The sequence below is a fragment of the Nicotiana tabacum genome, chromosome 5 (assembly GCF_000715075.1).
Source record: "Nicotiana tabacum cultivar K326 chromosome 5, ASM71507v2, whole genome shotgun sequence".
Lineage (NCBI taxonomy): Eukaryota > Viridiplantae > Streptophyta > Magnoliopsida > Solanales > Solanaceae > Nicotiana > Nicotiana tabacum.
The window spans coordinates 124,080,411-124,094,733 of record NC_134084.1 but is presented as its reverse complement, the minus strand read 5'-3'; positions in this window follow the sequence as shown (position 1 = coordinate 124,094,733).

Below are 14,323 nucleotides of genomic sequence, written 5' to 3'. Positions count from 1 at the left end.
TTTGTTTGAATAACCAGAGATTGGGTAAGGGCTTGAAATTATCCCAAGGGGAAGGTGTTAGGCACCTCTCAAGATCCACTAGTGTGGTTCCCAGCCAGACAGTTATTGTGAACTTAGCGAATAGACAGGTATGGGCTCAAATATTAGGGGATTTAAACACATAAAAGAAAGAACATTTGAAAGAAGCATTTTAAAAAAAGGAAATGTTTGCAAATAAAGGAAAGGGGTCCTGGGTTTATATTTAATATGGATCACCCCACACAATGTCCAGTAAACACTCCTCAATGAGGGGCTACACGTGACATTATCGCGTGGTCATCATATCCATATCTACCCTTCCCACCCCATTAAGGTATTAAAGCGCGGATTGGTCTCGATTACTTATTGCATGCTATTACCTGTCCCATTCCTCTCAGTCCCGGAGGCACTTAAGACTACTAATCCTAAAAGGGAGGGATATTAGGCTAACTTGAGGTTTCAAAGGTAAAAATCTAAGGCGGCAAACAAAACATATAGAAGACTGCACGTTAAAGGGGAAGCACATAACACATAAGGCTCAAGTATTCCTCCTCAAACAAAAGCACATAACTAGCATGACTTGCACATACTTTTTTTTGGGTCTGATTAAAGCACATAAAGACGAGGGAAGTTAATTATTGAGGCAGATTAGTTTATTACATAACTCAGATAAGAAGTCTGAATCAGGCCTACCTACTGGTTGTAGCGATTAACAGAAGCAGATGCAGTTTACAGTTATTACTCCAAGGCTTGCCTAAGTATTTAGACGGGGTCCTATAGACATGATATCTACTAAGTTCAGAGGGTGATGAGACAGTAATAACGAAGTGTTTGAGATCCTATAGGAATGCTTGCTAAACCTTGTTAAGTAAGGAAATTAGATTATTAAAAGAGATGCAGAATGTATAAAATTAAATTAGACTGATTACAGATTCTGCAGGTGATAGTATCTACTATTACGGATTTTAATCCCTATGAACATGATATCTAACATCTAATGTGAATGAAGCGAATCAGAATTATTTAAGAATCCCTATAGGCATGATTTCTATGCATTAGTGATTTTAGATCCTTATAGACATGATACCTAACATTACATGTGAGTAGAAACGAACAGGGTTTTACTTATGAACCCCTATAGGCATGATTTCTATATGTTACTAATTTTAACGCGTTACTGGATTATAACCACTTGGGCCCTAACATGGTATCTAAATGGTTTCAAATGTGCAGGATTTTAGATGATCCCTATAGGCAGGTTATCTAGATGTGAAGTTGAACAAGAAGTCCTATAGACATGGTTTCTAAATGCAGTTTGAATATGCAGAAAGTCCTATAGGCATGGTTTCTACCCTTGACATGCATAAAATACCCAACCTTTTTTACTAGCCTGCCCCAAATGTTTATTACAACTTATTACAAATCAAGAATACTAAATACTAAATACATCAGGAAAATACAAAGAGAAGAATTACAACCAGAGGAAGCCTGATTCTTGACTTCATATCTGAGTTATGAGATAAACCAACTCAAAGACCCTGATCCAAAGCCTTTCTCGGATTTGAGTGTGTCAGAGTTCTCTAAGGGCCTCAATAGGACCCCGGGTAGTGCTCACACCCAAGTTTCATAACCAGAATAGGGACAAGTGCGGTGTGGAAATGCCAGCCCTCATGTGTCCAAGTTCAGAGGGTGCTCATAGGTCCCAAGGCAAGGCTCACATGAGGGGGGCAGAACTTAAGTCTAAGAGGAGAGTGCAAGTGCAGAAATAGAGCTTTGAGAACTAAGTAAAGAAGAGGGAAAGAGGTGCTGGGAAACGGCCATTAACACTTCAAACAAGTTGATAATTTTACATCAAAGGGGCAGGGGTTTGGGAATCCATTGCAAGGAGCCTATATACTTAGGCATAAGTTAATTCTGGGCATGCACAGCAATAGGGAGTGCTGTCATGCTTGTACAATCAACCAGAACACACAACATATAAGGGAAACATGGAGGTTATGATCCTAGGAGGACCAAGTTTGAGTCATGTTCAGCAATATTCAATGTTGTCATGTCCCAAAAAAAGCATAAGTATCAAACAAATTGGGGTAGGGATTTAGGATTCATAATACATTGATTCAGAACAAGAGAAAAGAAATTACAACATGCTAAATAAGGTACTGAATTAGATACAAGCAATAGGCAGACAAGAAGGCAAGAATATTAAGTAACCATGTTGTTGTTGATGCTGAAAACTTAACTAGAACATACTAGTCAAAGAAGCAAAAATGTAGTAAAGAAAGGTAGAAGGACTTCGAAATATAGCTTTGGCTTTCAGCCAGCTAAACATGCCACAGTACAAGTAGTAAAGCAAGAGAGAGTGTTTTTAGTGTAAGTGTGAGTTCAGAACTAAAAGTGTTCCTCTTGTATTCGTGTCTGAAAGAAGAGAAGGTGCAAAGTACTTATAGCTTTTGAAAACATGTGAGAAGTAAGGTAATAAGTAAAGTTTCAATACAAATATGGAAATAATCATAATTGGAATCAATTAACCAAGTGGATCCCCTTTAATTAAGAGATCACTTGTTTAACGGGCAGTGACATGCTCAAAATAAGGAAAGAAAAATCAGTTTATAAGTGTAATGATTGTTGCAATAAAAGGAGTAGTAAAACCATCGAGTAAGTAATCCAGTCTAAGTAAAAAAATATACTTATTTTGGGAAAGGGTTCAGCAAAGAAAAATAAGGAAAGGAATCAATTAACCTTGACAGGCAAGTGAAATTAGAATTCATAAAAGAAAGGTTTTGAAATCAGTCACAAGATTGAAGATCAATCAAAGAAGGAACCTCAGCATATAAATAGAGTACACAAAATACTAGGCATGCGAGGCCAAACCAATTGGCAAAAGAAACATTATTCAATAGTAGCACAAAGTTCAGTAGATAGCAAACATTTGAAGCATGATAACTAAATAGGTCAAGTCAAGTTGAATCAATAGTGAAGAGAAAATAGAGTATCAGAAGCATGCAAAGGTCTCACAGTAACATATGAGAAACCTTTTGAAAAATTAGGGTTTCAAGCATAGTCGAGTTTTAAAGATAGTAGAAACCTAGAGCCAGACGAATCACATGAAGGAAGAGAGATTCTGAAACAAGGAACTTCAAATTAAGTCAAGTATTTAAACGAACAGTTTCAGACCCAAAGACATAGGGTTTTTCAACAATAGTAGAGCTTAAAAGATGATAAACAAACAAATCAAACAAAACTTAAATAAACAAACACTCATCTGACAAAAAGCTTTTAGAACTCGACTGAGACCCAAAAGAAATTAGGGTTTTCAACAACAACGAGTTCAAAAGATGGTAAACAGACGAGTCAAGCAAGAATTTAAACAAACAAGTACACATCTTAAATGTATTAAAAGTTAGAGAAGAGATTTTGAAATAATTTAACAGGAAAACCCCTAATCGGAAAAGACAAAGAGTCGTTTTTTTGAAAGCGAAATTGAAGAAACTTCGAGAAGATACTTAAAAGTTCAAAGCAAGCATAGATCTAAAGTAGATATGAAAGAGATCGAAAGGTATTAGAAATTAGGGTTTCAGAAGAACCCAAAAGCAACGAGAAAGGCCTTGAAAGTTACCGATCTAACCACGAGAGTCAAAGGTCTGACTCGAACGGTCATGGCTGGCCGGAGAAAGGGTCAAAGATTACCTGAGAAAGGCCATGAACTAAAATCGAACAAAGACTGGACCAGAGTTCTTCATAGTCTGGCCTTGAAACCATAAGAACAAACACATAGAAGCCATGAAAGGCTTGTACAGGTCTCCGATGACCTTGGAAGGCCATGAATTAGGGCGGATTAGGATGGAGGCGGCTAGGGTTTGAGGGTGTTGTAGAGAGGATTTGGGAGACGAGGGATTTCAGAGGCGGCGTATGGTAACAAATGAAATTGGTTAAGGGGGTCTTTTGGGTTTAATTAGGAAAGGGCAGCCGGTGATCGTTGATCTAAATGATCAACGGCAGAGATTTAAAGGCTTAGGTGGGGATCCGGGTATGGGTCAATTTTAATTGGGTCGGGGTTGGGCATGAGTAGGAATTGGGCCGGGGTAATTGGGTTTGAATTGGGGTAGAATTTGGGCTACAATTGAAATGAAATCTGGCTAGATTTTAAATAACCATTATTTCCCTTTATTTTATAAAAAAATAGTAAATTAAATTCTGGAAATAAATTAAAAGTGCTAAAATAATTTATGGCATAAAATTAAAAAATTAAAAAATACTGGACTTAATTTTTATAAATATAAACACAATTAAATCTTAAAGAGGCTGATATTGCAATTATATGCAATTTATCTTTAAAAATATGAAATGGATTTGTAAAAATATGCAAAAATTATATTAGCTATATTTTAGTATAAATATGAGAATCCAATAAATGAATCACCAAAAATGATAATTTTGGAAATTATTACTAGGTTTGTTATGAATAAAATATGGGAATAAATTGGTTTAAAAATCTTTAGAAATTAAGAAAAAATAATAAAAATATTTGGACATACTTATATATGCATACATATGTTATTTTGAAAGTATTTTGCGTATTAAAAAATATATAGGGAAAAATTGGGTATCAACAGTCTCTTGGACTTGTTTCCCGATAACCTTTCGAACTTGTTCAAAAGGTTAGTCCCCGAGTATGATGGCCTTGGCCTTTATGTCGAGGGGATGCCTCATTGAGGTCTTATGAATTCGAGTTTAGAAGACTCGAATGTGTTGACTGTCGATGGCAGTCCCCGAGTATTCGAGGTGTGTTTATGTTTTGGCCCTTGAGTCGTTTCTCATAGAATTACAAGTATGTAGCTTGTATAGTAGTAGACTTCTTAGATACACGAAGTGTTTTGATATAGAAAGAATGCTTCTTTGAATAATTGATACATGCGTATATGTTTTGCCATCGGGGCTCGACTATTTTACATGGACACGGTTCACATGACTGTTTGGCCCATTACAAAGTTGTCCTATCGAGGCCCTCTTCGTCATGAAGTATTTTCTTTGAAAATATGATCTCCAAGGGTGATTCCCCCCAGTATTCGTGGTTGATTGAAAAAAGCATTGGATACTGTTGAGTTCTCCTTATGTAGCACATAGTTGTTGCCTCGTTAAAAACATCGTCGGTAAAACCCATTTGGGATAAAATCCGATCTAAGGGAATAAGAGTGCAACACGTACAACATGCTACTTTGTTTTATTTTTCATTATAAATAAAACTAGCCCTAGGCCCTGCCTAGTGGATTGCTTAAAAAAAAACCGAAGGTCTTCGTGTGAAATGGTACCCTCGAGTCCTCGATCAAACACCTGCAATGAATTAGTTTTAAATTCAAATGGACAAAAGGAGAAAACCATACCTTAGCAGTAGTATCGTTTGAGTAATGACACATTCCAATTGTTCGGCAGTTGTTCGCCCTCCATCGTGCCAAGTTTGTAAGATCCTTTACTGACAACTCCGATGACTTGGTGCGGACCTTCCCAATTTGGGCCTAGTTTCCCTTCATTCTGATCTCAAGTATTGAGGGTGACTTTCCATAGAACTAAGTCCCTAATTCCAAAGTGTCGAAGGTTGGTCCTTCTATTATAGTATCTCTCGATTCTTTGCTTCTTTGCGGCCATCCGAACAAGTGCGGCTTCTCGTTTTTCATCTAACAGCTTGAGACTAGTATTCATGGCCTCGTGATTTGACTCCTCCAATGCATGTCAAAACTTAGAGCTGGGTTCTCCAACCTTGATCGGGATTAATGCCTCAGATCCATATACTAGAGAGAATAGAGTAGCCCCTGTGTTGGACTTCGATGTTGTTCGATATGCCCAAAGGACCTCGGGTAGAAATTCTCTCCATTTTGCTTTTGCATCGTCCAACCTCTTCTTTAAGTTTTGTATGATGGTTTTGTTTGTTGACTTGGCCTGCCTATTCCTAGTAAGATGATATGGCGTTGATAGAATCCGCTTTATTTTGGGTGCTTCGAGGAACTTCGTTACCTTGCTACCGATGAATTGCTTGTCGTTGTCGCATACGATTTCGGCAGGTATCCCAAATCGACACACGATATGATCCCAAATGAAGTCAATAACTTCTTTTTCTCTAACCTTCTCGAAGGCCTGTGCTTCCATCCATTTCGAAAAGTAGTCAGTCATAAACAAAATGAATTTAGCTTTATCTGGGGCCGTTGGTAGAGGGCCGACTATGTCCATTCCCCATTTCATGAAAGGCCACGGGGATAGGACTGAGTGTAGTTGCTCTCTGGGCTGATGAATCATTGGTGCGAACCTTTGACATTTATCACACTTTTTAACAAACTCCTTAGTGTCTTTTTCTATGTTATCCCAGTAATATCCTGCTCTAATAATATTGCGAATCAAAGACTCGACGCCGGAGTGATTCCCACAGGTGCCTTCGTGGATTTCTCGTAGAACATAATCGGTGTTCCCCGGCCCCAAACACACTGCCAACGGTCCATCAAAAGTTTTCCTCTATAATGTTCCATCTTCAGCCAATGTGAACCTAGCAGCCTTGGTTCTTAGAGCTCTCGACTATTTATGATCCAATGGGAGCTTTCCATTTTTCAAATAATCGATATACTTATTTCTCCAATCCCAAGTCAAGCTCGTAGAATTTATTTCGGCATGACCCTCCTCGACCACAGATCTCGATAACTGGACGACAGTTCCCGGGACAATGTCGTCTTCTTCGACCGATGATCCCAGATTTGCAAGTGCATCGTCCTCACTATTTTTCTATCGAGGCACGTGATCCAGGGTCCATTCCTTGAAGCGGTGCAATGTCACCTATAATTTGTCCAAGTACCTCTGCATCTTATCCTCTCGAACTTCGAAGCTTTTGTTTACTTGGTTTACCACCAATAGAGAGTCGCATTTAGCCTCGATGACTTCTATCCCCAAGCTCTTAGCTAGCTCGAGACCTGCAATCATGGCCTCATACTCGGCCATATTGTTATTTAACCTAGAAGTTTTTATAGATTGTCTGATAGTACTTCCCGTGGGTGGCTTCAAAACAATGCCGAGCTCGGACCCTTTTACATTCAAAGCACCATCTATGAAAGGGTCCATACCCTCTATGATGTTCCCGATCCTAGCAGTAGTTCTTTTTCTACTTCGAGTACGAGGGTTGGCGTAAAATTGGCCACAAAGTCAAACAAGATTTGGGACTTGATAGCCGTTCGGGGTTGATATTCGATAGCGTACCCGCCAAGTTCGACTGCCCACTTGGCCAATCGGCCTGATAATTCGGGCTTATGCAAAACATTTTGGAGAGGATAAGTGGTTAATACCCATATGGGATGACATTGAAAATATGGCTTTAACTTTCTAGATGCGCTTATCAATGCAAGTGCTAATTTTTCTAAGTGAGGGTATCTAGTCTCAGCATCACCCAGAGTTTGACTTACATAATAAACAGGGAATTACGTACCTTGCTCTTCTCGAACTAGTACCCCACTTACCGCTATCTCCGATGCCTGCCAAATATAAGTAAAGCTTTTCATCTACCTTCGGGGTGTGAAGAAAAGGTGGGCTCGATAAGTATCGCTTCAATTCTTATAAGGCTTGTTGGCATTCCGGGGTCCATGTGAAACCCTTTTTCTTTTTGAGCAAGGAAAAGAACCTATGACTTCGATTTGATGACCTCGAAATGAATCGACCCAAGGCAGTTATTCGTCCTGTTAGCCTTTGCACGGCTTTCATACTATCCACGATGGTTATATCTTCGATGGCCTTGATCTTATCGGGGTTGATCTCGATTCCCCGATTAGATACCATGAAGCCGAGGAACTTGCCCGAACCGACTTCGAAGGCACATTTTTCCGGGTTAAGCTTCATGTTGTACTTTCTCAAGATTTTGAATGTTTCCTGCAAATGAGTTGAATGGTCCTCTGCACGCAGGGACTTAACCAACATATCGTCAATGTAAACTTCCATCGATTTACATATTTGTTCCTCGAACATCTTGTTAACTAGGCCTTGATATGTAGCTCTAGCATTTTTAGCCCAAAGGGCATTACATTGTAAAAGTATGTTCCAAACTTAGTGATAAACTAGGTCTTCTCCTGGTCCTCCGGGTTCATCTGAATTTGATTATACCCGGAGTACGCGTCGAGAAAGGTTAGGATCTCGTGGCCAGCCGTGGCATCGATCATGCGATCGATGTTAAGCAATGGAAAAGAGTCTTTAGGGCATGCCTTGTTTAAATCTTTATAATCTAAGCACATTCTAAGTTTGTTTCCCTTTTTAGGAACTACGACCACATTGGCTAACCACTCGGGATATTTTACTTCCCGAATAGACTCTATTTTAAGAAGTTTGGTTATCTCATCCTTTATGAATGCATGCTTCCCCTCGGACTGGGGCCTTCTCTTTTGCTTCACCGGTTTGAACCTGGGGTCGATGCTTAGCCGGTGTATTGTTACATCCGGTGGGATCCCTGTCATATCTAAATGGGACCAAGAAAAACAATCCATATTATCGATAAGAAATTTAATGAGTTTTTTCTTGAGTTCGGGGGTTAACCCCGTTCCTAGGTATACCTTTTTCTCGGGCATATACTCGATTAGTATGACTTGTTCCAGTTCCTCGATCGTTGATTTGGTTGCGTCCAATTCTTTGGGAACAACGAAGGTTCGAGGAGTAAGGAAATCATCCTCTTCTTCTTCGATTACCTGTTCTTCGGGCTCGACCGGGACTGGGATCGGTGATTGCTATTTGGACGCCCGCTTATCTTTGGCCCCTAATTTTTTTGAGGTCAAAAGCACTAGTTCCGGAGTCACCTCCTCGACTGCAAACATCTCCTTTGCAGCATGTTATTGTCCATAGACCATTTTCACACCATCCACTATTGGAAATTTCATCATTTGATGAAGGGTCGAAGGTACGTCCCTCATGTTATGAATCCATGGCCTCCCGAGTAGTGCATTGTATCTCATGTCACCTTCGATGAAATGGAATTTTGTATTTTGAATGGTTCCGACCACGTTCACTGGTAGGATTATCTCCCCCTTCGTTGTTTCACTTGCCATGTTGAAACCATTTAAGATTCGGAATGCTGGTACAATTTGGTCTTATAGGCCGAGCTGCTCTACGACCCTCAATCTGATTATGTTTGCTGAGCTACCTGGATCCACTAGAACACGTTTAACTTGAAATTTATTTAACAAAATAGAAATTACCAGGGCGTCATTATGCGGCTGAGATATGCCTTCCGCTTCCTCATCATTGAATGATAGGACGCCCTCGGGCACGTAGCACCAAGTCCGTTTTTATCTGGTGATCAACACTTTGGTGCGTTTGAATACGGGCCCTTGCAGGACATCGGCGCCGCCAACGATCATATGGATTACATGTTGCAGTTCTTCCTGCTCATTCTTTCTATTTGTATCTCTTTCCCTGAAGTGGTTCTTAGCTCGATCACTGAGAAACTCCCAACGATAATCCCTCGTTGAATAGTCGAGCTACCTCCTCCCTTAGCTGCCTGCGGTCTTCGGTCTTATGGCCATGTGTGCCATGATACTTACACATCAAGTTTGGATTCCTTTAAGAAGGATCGTTTTGTATAGGCCTGGGCCACCTGGTGTCTTTGATTCTTCCAATAGCTGATACGATCCCCGATGCGTCTACGCTGAAATTATACTCCGACAATCGAGGTGCTTCCACGAGGTTGGTATGTTTATCAAATCCATTCTTACTCATGAGTCCCCGAGAGCTTTGACTTCGGTCATTTCTTCGATCGTTCCGAGGAGCGTTACGCCCTGAACCGGTGTTTCTCCGATCGACATACGGCTCATACCGTTCCTTGTTTGATCTTGATTCCCTATTTGTATCCCTTGGGAGCTTAGCTGCCAATCTATTAGGATGAACTGAACCCGAGGGGGCTCCCAACTGGTTTTTCTCGACCCTGATCTTCGATAGGTAAAGATTATATATGTCTGACCATGTCACAGATGGATACTCGATCAGATTCTGCTTCAATTGTCGAGACGCGATCAAACTCCGCTCGTTCAAGCCCTGCATAAAATCTTGTAGTGCCCAATAATCCTAGATTGGTGGTAATTCCATTCGTTCCATTTGAAACAGGGATACGAACTCCCTTAGCATCTCGTCGTTCCTCTGCCTTATCTTAAAAACATCTAATTTCCTTGTCGCCACCTTTATGGCCCTGGCGTGTGCTTTTACTAAGGCGTCTGCTAACATAGCAAACGAATCGATAGAGTTCAGGGGCAAGTTGTGATACCAAATCATGGCTCCCTTAGACAAGGTTTCTCCAAACTTTTTCAATAAAACTGATTCGATCTCATCATCATTCAAGTTGTTTCCTTTAATCCCGCAAGTATACGAGATAATATGTTCGTTGGGATCGGTTGTTCCATTGTATTTAGGTACATCGGGCATACGGAACTTCTTGGGGATGGGCATCGGAGCCGCGCTCGGGGGAAACGGCTTTTGTAAGAATTTTTTGGCGTCCAATCCTCTTAAGACCGGGGGTGCCCCAGGTATTTGATCAACATGGGAGTTATAAATCTCCACCTTTTTGTCATTATCCTCAATCTTCTTTTCCTCGGACTCGATCATCTTGGTGAGTTCCTCGAGCATCCTCATAATTGTGGGGCCATTCCTGAGCCGTTACCGTTCGATCTCTCTAGCACAGGCTCAGTACGTCAAGTGTTTTCTGGTTCGACTATACTTGGAGTTTTGTTCTGATTTTGAAGTTGAGAGATGGCAATTTGTTGAGCTTGCAGCATCTCGAATATTACTTGGAGGTTGATTCCCCCATCTCCTACACCCTGTGTTCTTTGTCCGCCAGATCTGACTTCCCTACGTACACTTGGTGCGGGGTCTGCGCCTAGATCTGCATTCAAAGTAATGTGTGAACTAACATCTACTGGTTCCACATTTGGCACTTTCCCAGGGTTTATCTATGGTACATCGGCCCCTGGAGCAATTATGTCATCATTTTCTCCGTGGAACCCAAGATCGCCATCACAATGTATGAGTGCATTCTGTGAGTTTGACATGTTTTATCCTGAAATCAAAGAATCTGTGACAAGAACAAGTGTGAAAATAACGTGTGTTACCAAAATTAGTATTAAAATAAACACTATTATCTTTAGTCCCACGGTGGGTGCCAAACTGTTTACCTCGAAAATACGAGTAGCAATTAAATTTGATTTGTGATTTTAAAGATATGTACTTTAGTTCAATACTAATCAATAATCCAGAAGTATAGCATATAAATGAAAGAAATGTGCAAATCAAACCAGCGTTGCTAAGCAGTATTGACCTCGAGCCAAAGTGACCTCGAGATGGACTAAGAACAATAAAGCAAGAATAATAAAGCTTCAAGGAAAATTCTAATGAACAATGAGCGGAAAAGTAAGAGAGTATATTATTTGCTAATGATTAGATGATGTTTACAAATGATTGGGGTCCCCTTTATATAATAGGGGAACCCTAAATAAGATACATTTCTATTTACAGTAAGGAATCTTATTGGGACAACTGTATAACCGCCAAGTATGGATTTGTACCAATTCGTACAAATCTGTTCCAAAATTTACGCCATGATCTTGGGGACGTGGCGAGAATTTTGTCCTTCTGTAACAAACTCATAATGGCACCATCTCGGAGTCGGTCATACTTGGCTTCGGCACTCGTCGTAAACTCCGACCTTCGATCCTTACATTCTACCCTCGAACTCGAACCCATACTAAGCTTACCCTTTGGTTCGAGCCTTCTGTTCCTCGATGTGGGCCTTCGAGCATACAAAATCGGAGGCATATGATTTTGACCGTATACATAAACTATGAAAGTAATTGCACCATTTACCTACTTACAATGAAGTGGTTGCTTTTTTTGCTTATGTAGCTGGAAAAAACTTGCATAGCTTCATTGTGGTTTATTTTAACAGTAATGAAACAGTCGTATATACCAATAGAAAGCAAAACAAGAACTCTCTCTCTATATATATATGAGCATATTGTATTCTTTATCACCAACTAATTATCCAAAATACTAAAAATTAATGTATTTCAAAGTATAAATATTGGGCTCATGCTTGCACTATCTTATCAGACTTATGTGGCAAAAAGCATCATATGTTAGTGTTATCTCTGCTTGGGAAATGTTAACAGTCTTACAAGTGATTCTTGTCTTCATCACAGATCAATACTTTTTAAGCAAGAATTACCATAATACGTTTTACGCTATCAGACAGTATTTATCAAAATAAAATACGCTATAATCCATAGTGTTGGGCCCGGTCCCATCTAGTATTTACCTAAGAGCTTGCGGAGGACAAATAATTTAAGGGAGAATGTCACAGTTACCCACAAAAATAAAACTATTTATCATTGTCTACCCATTTATTTTTTTACCCATTAAACTAATTACATTTCCTACCCATAGTAATTTTTGTGGGGAATTTTTTCTTTATTCTTCAATTCTTTTTTATTTCTATGCTTCTTTTCTTTTTTTTTTCCTTTTTTTTTCTTTTCTCCTTTTCTTTTATCTCGTTTTTTTTTTTTTCTTTTTTTCTTTTTTTCTTTTCTAATTTTATTTAACTTCTTTTTTTATATTCTTTTTCTCTTTATATTCTAATTTTATTTATTGTAACATCACTATTTTTTATTATTCTTTTTTTTTATACTATCACTAAAGAAAAATCAATTTGTGTACTAATTAAATGTAGCTAATACAATCAAAAAATATTAACTAACATATGATACCAGTATAGTATATAGTTATACCAACATGGTATACAATTGTACGCAAAGAGTTAAAAAAAATATTTTGTTTTGAGTTTTAAAATAACCACAAATTTAACAAACCTAATTTATTAGTTTCAAAGCTTCAAGGTCCTCCAATAACATATATTAATGTTTTGCAGAAGTTAGAAGTCTTGGAATTCAAGTCATAGAATAAATCAAAACGAAAAAAAAAATTTACATTTTCAATTTGCCCCTCACGCTGGGTAAAAGCTTAAAGCAAATTAAAAAGGAAAAGGCAAGTGAATTTACGGGTAATAAGTATACTATTATGGTATGTTGTATACTATTATAGCATACTGTTATAGTATATTGCATATTATTACAGTAATATTGTATACTATAATAATATACTATTGCAGTATAAGTATATACTCCTATAGTATATTGTAAACTATAATAGTATACTGTTGCAGTATAGCTATATACTCCTACAGCATATTGTATACCGTAGCGGTATACTGTAGTTGTGTTCTTCTTCGATTTTCAACAGAAAATTTCGATCTCAATCACCTCAAATCAGCTCCATATGCTATCAAATTTCAGTATGAACTTTCAGAAGGTACTATAAGCAATATTTAACAGCACCCACTTTGAATCAAAGCAAGAAATCTTCAGAAAAAGCACAAAATAGTTGGAAATTCATCGCACGACTAATAGATCAAAAAGCAGAGGCAATAATTCCTCACATCTTTCCCTCCCGAGTTCTTTATAGAAATCTAGCACTCTAGCTTTGATATCTTTGCAAGGAAATTAGTTTCTCTATAAGCTTATGCGAGAAAGTGATACGGCGGAATAATTGGTAGTTGGTACTATGCAATTGATTTTTGTTATCAGTGGACACGAGGGATAACTAGATAGTCGAAAGGTCTACAACTTCTGCAACAATTCAAACAAAGTAAACCATACAGTTGGATTTATTAATTTCAAAAAAGGTACTATGGAATTTTTGATATGAAAAAAAATGGCTGGGTGAAATAGTATTAACTGAGGCATTGAATGAGGGGAATAAGCTAATGCATGGGTGGGATAAATAGTTTGGGCAGCATGAGTAAGAAAAGTAAATAATTTGGACCTGAGTATTAAAGGATAAATAATTTAGAATTAATGGGTATAAAGTGAGATTTTCTCATAATGCCATGAAAAACAAGAGTAAAGACAATATGACATAACACAGCCTTTTGAATTCATAAAAATATTGGTATTACCTTTAAATGTTAATATAGGAAAGAAAATTTTAGGAGCCTCAGCATACTTTGAAGAATCTTAGACTCAATTTAGCACAAGCCTTTTATGATTTTCTTAACTCCATCATATGTAAATTTACATGTAATTATTTTTTTTATAAAAAAAAAAAAAAAAAAACAAGAGAAGAAGAAGCTTATAAGTGACACCACACCAAATATAAGCAAACAAACGAATAAGCCCAGTTTACTGCCAACTGGTCTATTTGGCCAAGCTTCTCCAAGATCAAAAATATTTTTTTATTAAAGAAATGTGTTTTT